This window comes from Crinia signifera, chromosome 1 (assembly GCF_055691185.1).
Source record: "Crinia signifera chromosome 1, ASM5569118v1, whole genome shotgun sequence".
NCBI lineage: Eukaryota > Metazoa > Chordata > Amphibia > Anura > Myobatrachidae > Crinia > Crinia signifera.
The window spans coordinates 197,558,099-197,568,543 of record NC_139217.1 but is presented as its reverse complement, the minus strand read 5'-3'; the positions used below and the strand labels follow the sequence as shown (position 1 = coordinate 197,568,543).

Genomic DNA, 10,445 nt, shown 5'->3' with positions numbered 1-10,445 from the left:
GCACACCAAAAGGTGAAAGGGGATGTATCCTCCGGTGAGTTAGTTTCTAGGTATAGGGAGAGAGTCTTAGAGATAGTCTGCCGTGCCTCCAAATCTAATAAGAGATACTTGCCAAGGCGCCAGGGGCTTGGGGGGGTCTGGACGGAAGATAAGTTCCAGTGTATACATAACGTAGCGTGATCGGACCACGTGACTGGTAAGATAGAGGCCTTGGTGATTTGCTGCAAGGCCCATTTATCGGAAAAAGCTAGATCAATGCGGGAATATGTACCATGGACTGGGGAATAAAATGTATAGTCTCTTACATTCGGATTTTTAGCCCTCCAGACATCCTAAATATCATATTCATGTATAATCTTCCAGAATGCGGAGGATTGAGTAGGCGCAAAACTATTACTACGTCTATTGAGTTTCACTGTTTTATCTAAGGAAGGGTCAAGTACTAAGTTGAAATCTCCCAGCACCATAACTAATCCCTTCCGGCATGCATTAAGAGTGTTACAGAATTTCCTTATAAATGGGATCTGCTTAGAATTAGGGGCATATATAACTGCAAGCGTTACTAGCTTACCTTCTAATTTCCCAGTTACGATTAGATACCTGCCCTCCCGGTCGGAGAGCTGTTGTTCTAGGACAAAGTCGCAGGACCTGGAGAATAGCAGGGCTACACCCGCCTTCTTGCTGGGGCCATTGGATTGGAAGCAATGAGGGTAAGAGGGGTTAGAAAATTGAGGAGGGGAGGACTGTAGGAAGTGGGTCTCCTGTAAAGCAACTACATGGGCTTTCAGCTTACTAAAATACCTCAGGGCTAAGCGCCTCTTGTTAGGTGAGTTGAGGCCTTTGACATTCAGTGATAACACTTTAACCATTTAAACAGTAAGGTAGGTATTGTTGTTCATTGCTAGGTCTCATCAGGTAAAATAATCCAAATGTGTGCATTCCAAAAATAAATAAAATAAACCTAGGGGGGAGTAAAACAGATGAGGGAGTAAAACAAAATATAGAGATTAGAATAGGAAGGAGCATAAGGGGCTGAAAGAAACAAAGAAGCTCCGTAAAGGGGCAACTGTAGGCCGCCACCATAGGCGACACAATAGGGGGTGTGGGGACAACTGACACCTTCCTCACTCCTATGAGAACTAGGAGGAAGATAATAAACATATGCATAAGAAATAAACCTGTATTGCAATCCTCTCTATCTCTATGAAATAAGGAAAATCCAACCATTAATAGGATAAAAAGGTAACCGTATTCAGGATCTATAATAAAGGCAGCCTGCGCTACATTAAACGGGAATCAAAACATAATATATGGAAATAGAAAGAAAAAGCATTGTAGGGCATTCCCAAGTAGGCCAATAGCATATGTGAGAATTAGCTTGGAACGGCCCAATACCAATTTATATTACTATGTCTTCATAACATGAATCAGGGTAAGGGATAAGGTATGGGTATAACCTGATATAGTTCAGTGTGGAGGTTGAGGAACTCCGTCTGGAGTTCAGAGAGGGGCTTGACATCAGGTGGGCCTGCCTGTCACCGACCAGTCCTGGGTGAGATGCAAGTCAGCTGGGTTCTTCAGAGGGGCCTCATCCAGCTTCCAGGAGGCCAGGAGTCGCGAGCCCTCGGACGGTGTAGACGCCACAAGTGTAGATCCATTTTTACGGATAAGTAGCTTTGTAGGGAATCCCCATCTGTAGGGAATATCAGCTTCTCCGAGGGCCTTTGTGACTGGATAGAACGACCTGCAAAGTGCTAGGGTGGCTGCAGATAGATCGCCAAAGATCTGGAGGTCTCCCAAGATAGGGGCGGAGTGATTGGATGGTCTAGCGGCCCTAAGTATCGAGTCTTTGATGTGATAATAATGGAGACGCATCAATGTGTCCCGAGGGGCGTCTTGAGGGGCATTTCGGGCTTTTGGCAATCTATGGATACGGTCTAGAAGGAAGTCTGTGATCTGAGTGGTCGGCATCAGTTTTGTGAAGACGTCAGTCACATATTCCGTCAGGGCCGAGTTAGAGACAGTTTCCAGAATGCCTCTTATTTTAATGTTATTGCGTCTCGACCTGTCTTCCAATTCACAAATCTTAGCTTGCAGAGCCCTTACTTCGTCCTGAACCCCTTTGTGTAGGACAAGAAGGTCATTATGTGATTTGACCACTTCATCCATCTTGTTTTCAAGGTGGTCAGTGCGGTGTCCGATAACCTCTATATCCTGTTGGCAGGATTGAAGTGCGGACTTGAATTCTGCTGACATGTCCATTTTAAAGGAGGCTAATAATTGCTTCATCATCCCCAATGTAAGTGGGGCATCATCCCCTGTTGTGGGTTGCATACTATTGCCCGCCGTGGTGGGGTCTGTAAGGATAAATGTGTAGCCCCTCGACCTGGTGGCCCCTTAGGTACCAGTGAGAATGTATCTTAAAACTACACACCAAACACACGGTGGCGAGTTAAGAAAACACTCTGTTTAATATCACAAAGGCAGCTAGTTAAAAGCATAATACATGGGAGTATACAATATGTATGTGTTACATTCTGATTGGTCTGTTGGTCTGCAGGGCAAATTCAACAGGGGGGAAGGGAAGGAGGGCATACAAAATATCATACACAAAGAAAATGAGTAACAAGGGGGGTTTTCGATTATAGAGGAGTTTAAGCATGAACATACTGCATAGCAATTCCAAAGGGGGGGTTAAAAGTAGAAGCTCAGTGAGGAAGTGATAAGACACACAGACTTATTATTCTGTAACCTTGAAATGTAGCTATAGAGAAACAGTCTACTGAAAATGAGAGCATTCTACGTGCAAATTCTTATATGCTACATGGGTTCAAATTTAACCCTTCAATCCCCTCTTAGAATCATGAATTTAGATGATATGATTCTTCTTACCAAATTCCTTATTTCTGTGCTTAGCGAGATATTGTTTGTAACCTTCAGGGGAATTTGCGTGTGCAGGGGCAATGGATTCATACATAATACCTTTGGTAGCGAGTTTTCTACAACATAGTATAATACAAAAAACAACAATACAGATAATTGTAAGAATAATCAATATATAGATTGCTAATTGAACAAGGGCCTGTTCTATACCATTTTTCAAACCATCCAAACCATTGGCTCCATGGGTTATCGATGCCTGAGTTCTTCTTCAATTCTATTAATAAATCCTCCAGTTTTTTTTTAATAGCTAGAGTAACTTTACCATTGGGGCCTGTATTGTCAGGGATATATGTACAACATCCTTCAACTTTCCCTATATAAACACAAGCTCCTCCTTTCTCTGCTAATATCATATCTAGAGCCATACGATATTGAAATGTCATTTGTGATGTGGCTTCTAATTGTTCTGCAATGCCTTTTAAAGCGTCTTTTGTATCATTTACAAATCTCTGCTGGTTGTAGTAAATGTAATTAATCCAAGCAACATTCTTGTTTGCGGTGATTATGGGTATGATGGATTCAAAGCCAGCCGCAACTTGATCTCTGGCCCTGAATTCATCTGGGACCCCTCTTGGGACCCCTATTGCATCAATATATCAGTATAAGTGTTAGATGAGTTATACCATAGGGTTAGTAGTTCACCATCTTGGGTTATATCTACTTCAGTCTTATACATAGGGATATAGGGAGTAATGACGAACAAAATCATCAGGGTCCAGGCCAGAAAGTGGCTCAGGGCTTGTGGCATCAGAAGATGGATCCTCTTCTCCATCATGTAGGAGGTTAGGGCTGTCTGCCCCCATTAGTACCTCGCCTTGATCTGTTCTCTATCCGGGACTTTACTCGGGATTCTCTTTACCCTGGATGCGTGTATCCACACTGGACTCTCTTCTGTAAGGACAGCCGTCCTGGTTACTGCTACGATCTCTGTCTCTGGACCGTGGGTGAAATCTCCTGGACCTTTGTTCCTAGGGAGTACCTTCACAACGACCTTGTCTCCGACCTGGAAAGGATGTGTTGATTCCTGTGGATTAGAAAGATTTTTACAAATAACACCATGTTCAATTTCACTAAGTCTGGTGATGAGGGGGAAAGGTCTTCCTATTAAAATTTCAAAGGGTGAATAACCCAGAGTTTGTTGGGGGGGTCATTCTAATTTCTGCTAGGACTATGGGGAGGGTTTGTTTCCATTTATTAATGTTCCTCCTGTTGCTTTCCTAAGTTTGTCCTTTAAAGTCCTATTCCTTTTCTCCACTATCCCTGAACTTTGAGAATGATAGGGAATGTGAAATTTCCTCTCTATTTGAAATGCTTTCACTAAAGCTTGTGTGATTTTTTTGTAAAGGCAGTGCCTTTGTCGCTATCTATTTGGAGCGGGCATCCCCATCTAGGGATGATTTCTTGTGTTAGTATGCGTGCAACTGTTTTTGCATCTGTGATATAAAAGTCTTTGCTCAAAAGTATGGCTGTGGTGATTTTGCTATAATGTCCTACCCCATGGTAGTGAGCAATGAACAATGGGGCGCTTGATTGTAGTATGCATGGTCTCCCCTCTTTGCAGATCAATCCTGTTATAGGATTTTTCTGCAATATTGGAAATAACCAGTCATCCAAGTCTTTTTGTGATGCTGATCTTTGTAGTTCAGTGATCAGGTTTATCTTTCTACATTTGGCAAGCTCTTGTGAGCGCTATGAGTTCTGCAGCTTGTGCTGATTGATATGGAATGGGTCTCGCTTCTAAAATGTCATTTGGGAGGCGTACCACTGTGTAGCCTGCCTGATATGTCGAGTCATTGGGTCTACTACAAGAACCATTCACAAATACATGGTCAGAACCTGGTATTGGTACAGGGGAAATGTCAAGTCTAGGGGAGGTCTCTGACTCTATTGATGCAGAACAGTCATGATCGTCAGGAATGTCATCTTGTGGCCCTTTTGTCCTAAAAGTGCATTTAGAATGGGTACGGGGCCTGAGGATGCGTTTGCATACTTAATGGTGAGTGAGGGGCTTCCTAGCAACAGGACCTCATCTCCACTAAGACGCTGGGCTGACATGTTGTGTGTGTAGCCCTTTAAGTAATGCTACAACATTATGTGTGGTATGGAGAACAGTGGGTGAGCCTAGGGTGAGTGTGGTTGCCATCTCAGCTACCATTGCACAGGCCGCCAGTGCCTGAAGACAGGCAGGCATACCTTGGACCGACACCGGCATCACTTTGGAAAAGAATGCCACGGGGCGCAGCTTACCTCCATGTTTTTTTGTCAGCACACCCGCCATGGTTTTACATTTTTGTCCCTTGCATATAAATGAAATGGTTGTACATAGTTTGGGAGGGTCAATGCCAGACTTTTCATCAACATACATTTTTAAGGCTTTCATATGCATTTAACATTTCTTGTGACCATTGTATCTGTTTAGGTTTGTCATTGAGTGTGGCTTGTCTCAAAATGTTATCATAGTAGGAACAGTCAGAAATCCACTGTCTGCAATAATAGTGTTTGGGCGGACCAGACCCAGTACAGACTGTATGCGTTGTGGGCTGACTTTCCTCTCTCCCTTTTTCAAGACAAAACCTAAATAATCAACATTCTTTTTGCACCATTGCATTTTTGCTTTTTGACACTTTGTGCCCACATTCACAGAGCCAGTTTAACAGTGATATACCATCCTCTCGGCATGCCTCCTTTGTTGAACTACAGATAAGCAGATCATCTGCATACTGTAGCAGGACTGAACCATAGGGGGGGTGCCAGGGGGTTAATATGGCTTGGAGCACGATGCTGTACACAACAGGGGAGTCAATATACTCCTGTGGCAGTCTGCATCACTGCTGGCCTCAAAAGAAAATGCAAATAACAGTTGTGTCTGGGTGTCCACAGATATGCTAAAAAATATATTTTTCAAATCGGTTACTGAGAAGTAGGCGGCATCTACAGGGATGGCTGAGATGAGTGAGTTTATATCAGGTACAATGGGTGCAATGGGAACAATTAATTGGTTTATTGCTCTGAGGTCCTGTTGACCATATCTGAGGATTTACAGTGTCTAATTCTGTGTTTGGGTCAGAACTGTCAGTCATGAGCAAGTGTGGTGATGAAACATCGATTCCTGCTTCTGATGGACTGATTGTGGTTTCCAGCACAGAGAGAAGATCTCTGCCTAGCAAATTGATTGGGCAGTCAGGTATTACAGTAAATTCATGTTTTCCTATGTCATGGCCCTTTAAGGTATGTCCCTGCCAGTCAATCTGAAATCTGGGGTTGTCTCTAGGTCTGGGTTGGCTGGGCTGCATGGGGTTACTGACCTGTCGGGGTTTGTTTGAAGGGAACGGACAGTCTCTAGCCCAATGGCTATCCCTTTTACAATTATAGCAGCTTGTCTGCCTGTTGGGTGGGGGTCCCGCAGGAGCCCTCTGAGGTAACCTGTCTCTAGGAGGACGGAATGATTTATTCTGTCTCCTAGGATTGTTTTGATTTTGGAAGCGTGTGAACGGGGTATGTGATGGTGTGACAGTGTTTCTTTTAACTTCAAAACAACCTGCTGCTTCCTTTTCATACAAATGTTTTTCAAAATCCTTCACTGTGTCAGAGGTCCAAGTTGAAACAGTCGGCAGCAGATTATTAATGAAAGTAGAAACAAGTAAATTATCATTATGCAGAAGCGGCAGACCTGCTTCCTCGGTCCCGCACTTCTTGAATCTGTTCCAGAAATTTGTCACTATTTCTGACATTTTCTGCTTACAACTTACAGCTATGGGGAGAGATGAGCGTGCTTTAAACACTTCATTCATATGTGCAGCAAGTTGATCCCACATAGCATCTATGCCTTCTTGGGTAAAGCTGCGTCCTTTGCATGCTTTCTTTAAATATATTATGCATCCTATTGGTGTTATCATTGGTTTGGGACGATTTTTAATTATCCTATCTATCCTGCTAAATTGTCTACCCAAGGGTTAATGAAATAGTAATTTGTGGGGGAGACACGGGCAACATATTCTTTACATGTCTCTCCTGGTAAAAGCGGGGAATATTCTGTTTCTTTACTCTAATATAATCCCATAATATAACAGTATGTCAGTCAATATGGTCACAATAATATCTGTCACAAGTCAAGTCGCAATTGTACTTAGAATCACTTTAAACAAAATGACATTCAGTAGCCAAATCACTTTGCAAATCTACTTAGAATCACTTTAAACAGCAATAACATTCAGTAGCAAAATCAATTTGCAAATCTACTTAGAATCACTTTAAACAAAAATAACACTCAGTGGCGTACACTTACCACCCGTTCACTGAGTATTCTTAATACAAAACATACAGTAAGGCAGACAGAACACTTCAGCGTACGTACACTTACCACCCGTGTACTGAGTGTTTTAAACAAATACACAGTTGCAACATTAACAGACAAACATGTACATACATAAATTTAGGCGATCAGATCGAGGAGGCTTTCTCTGTGAACCCCTGGTTCAATTGCGGTATCCCGGATACCTGTTTCGTAATCTCAAGTCCCGGACTTGAATTACCTTTACGTGGACCCCAGGTCCTTTTTTTATGACGTGGACCCCTGGTCCTCCTTGTATCCCTGATACATTTATGGCGTCATAAATTTCCTTACATACAATTACGTAATATTAAGTCCCGGACTTAAATATTACCTTGTCACGTGTTCCCGGAACACGGAGTGAGTTCAGATCCAGTAGATGGTCGCAATCCCTTAGCGGAAAAAGACAGACAAGTAATTCTCTATCTTACCGATCAGGGGACGATCGTCTGGACCCCGGACTGGCCCCCAAATTGTAAGGATAAATGTGTAGCCCCTCGACCTGGTGGCCCCTTAGGTACCAGTGAGAATGTATCTTAAAACTACACACCAAACACACGGTGGCGAGTTAAGAAAACACTCTGTTTAATATCACAAAGGCAGCTAGTTAAAAGCATAATACATGGGAGTATACAATATGTATGTGTTACATTCTGATTGGTCTGTTGGTCTGCAGGGCAAATTCAACAGGGGGGAAGGGAAGGAGGGCATACAAAATATCATACACAAAGAAAATGAGTAACAAGGGGGGTTTTCGATTATAGAGGAGTTTAAGCATGAACATACTGCATAGCAATTCCAAAGGGGGGGTTAAAAGTAGAAGCTCAGTGAGGAAGTGATAAGACACACAGACTTATTATTCTGTAACCTTGAAATGTAGCTATAGAGAAACAGTCTACTGAAAATGAGAGCATTCTACGTGCAAATTCTTATATGCTACATGGGTTCAAATTTAACCCTTCAGGGTCAAATGGTGTGCTGAGAGCTGACAGAGTAGGCGAACCAGTGTCTTTTTTTGAACCAGTCTTTGGGTTAGGGGACTGAGATGAGGATTTGAAAAAGCTGATTGGGGGAACTCCAGTGGGTTCCTTGGCTTTTTTAGGAGCCATGTCTATAGCTGAAGAACTAGCAGATGGGGGAAGTCACAGATCGATGCAGGGTCAAGTACGGGATGTTATTGATCCGCAGGCAGGCTGAGGCTGGGTCGTTAACGTAAATTCGGTTAGAAGTGTAGATTCAAATCATGTCGGAGTGAGAAAGTGTGCCAGCAACCCCTATGGCATTGAGGGTGTCATGTTCAGGTACAGCTGGACATTGAGAGCCTTATACCTGAATTATCAGCCATGCAGCTTGTGTGATAATATTGTGGTCGTGCCAGCACTGACCACAGTTATCCCTGGACCTTTATTGGGGAAGCAGTGTTAGGTGATAGCAGCACAGGGAACAGTGTGCGATTCCCCCTTGCTGTGTTAGCAGTCAGGGCAGGTACCAGGATCCAAGATGGCCGCCGCGAGTAGTGGGGAGAGGAGTTGCTGGGAGTCCCTGGCTCCTGGGGGCTCCAGGACAGCTGTAAACAGCGGGCGGAAGGCTGCGGTGGGTGTGGGGTGGGTCAGCTTACCTCCAGGACCCCTCTGGCAGTCTCCAGCAGCTCCAGCGCTCAGGCGCTGCCACGATCCGGTCCCGGAGCTCGGCCGCCGGGTACACTCAAAAATCGAGGCCCCGGCTTCCAGGTCAGTGTAGGCCGCAATGTTCGGGAAGGCTTCCCTCGGTCCCCCGGCCTCACAGGCGCTATGCAGCGGGTGCGGAGGGTTCCCCGCGGTGGGCAGGAACAGGTAAGGGGGTGCTGGTGGCTGTTGGGGCTGCCTGTGGAGGATTTTAATGGGCACTCTGCAGGAGCTGCACTGAGAAGCGTCCTGCTTCTTTATCGGCCAAGCCACGCCCCCCCGAATTTATATTTTTAAATACGAATTTGTACTTAAAATACAAATTGGTTTTGGAAAATATACGAATCAGTACGCCCGGATAATACGAATCAGTCAGTAAATTATCCTCTGGAATATGAATGAAAATACTACTACACCTGTCGTATTCATTCGTATTAAGAATATGAATACAATTTTTCGTATTCCTATTCTTAGTAAATTTCCCCCGTTATGTCACCAGTGGATAAATATTTAAAGATAAGGAAGAATGTCATCATCAATTAGTGCAAGAAAAAGAATGAGGGTGTCAGGGAGAGTGTCAAACAGAGAGAGAGAGAAAGAGAGTCGGGAAGCGAGTGAGGGAGAGGGACAGTACAAAAGAGAGAGATGATCAGAAAGAGTGCGAGTTTTTCATGGGACAGTGTCAACGCAAGAGTGTGTGTGCCAGTAACAGTGTGAATGAGAGAAAGACATGGACAAGGAGAGGTTGGGGAGTAGGCCGGGGACATTACCTGACTACAGCAAAGTATTGGGGGGGAAAATAGAAGGACCAGTCGAGCACTATTTGGTGCGTAGTTGGGCAGACAGACCATATGGGGGCATAGATGGGCAGTCGGAAAGATGGGGGGGGGGGGGGACATAAACAGATGGACAGAGGCATAGGTTGATGGACCCACTGTTACACACACAGAATGCACTCACCATCACACATGCAGCCACTGTTGCACACGCAGCCACTATCACACACACATTCACTGTCACTCACAGCGCGTACCCACTGTCACATACACAGACACTGTCACACATTCAGCACCTACTGACTGTCAAAGAAACTGTCACACATGCAGCACATACCCACTGTCAACAAATAATGCCCACAGTGCTCACCATCCCAGCCCAGAGGACGGCTGTCTCCCGCGGGGGTCCATGTGTGCCCTCTGCTCCATGTACGTGGCTCCCATTGGTGGATATCAGCAGCACAGCCCTAAGCTGTCCACTGCAGGCAACAACATTTGAGGGAGGAACAGGAAGCAGTGCGCGGATCTCTGGGTCCCAGTGCTGCGGTGCTTGATTACGCCATACCGCCCCACTTGAAGAACAAATTCCACCCTGGGTTCCTCTGTCTATCTCCCATAGGCATAGAAGTTGTAGCACCGCTGAGTCCCGCCCTGCATCTCCCACAAGTGCAGGAAGTGGTAGCACGGAGTCACACTGAGGGTCCCTCTGCCCGATGACACTGTCTCCAACAA

General features: G+C 44.7%; 1 long non-coding RNA gene across 1 annotated transcript; it reads right to left on the bottom strand.

Moving 5' to 3' along the window:
- Positions 1–2,452: 2,452 nt before the first annotated feature.
- On the bottom strand, positions 2,453–8,901 carry LOC146066483 (uncharacterized). The gene is made up of 2 exons (XR_014472934.1): positions 7,824–8,901; positions 2,453–3,967 (listed from the first exon to the last, which is right to left on the bottom strand). It is a non-coding gene; the product is annotated as an uncharacterized LOC146066483 (long non-coding RNA).
- Between the last annotated feature and the right edge of the window lie 1,544 nt (positions 8,902–10,445).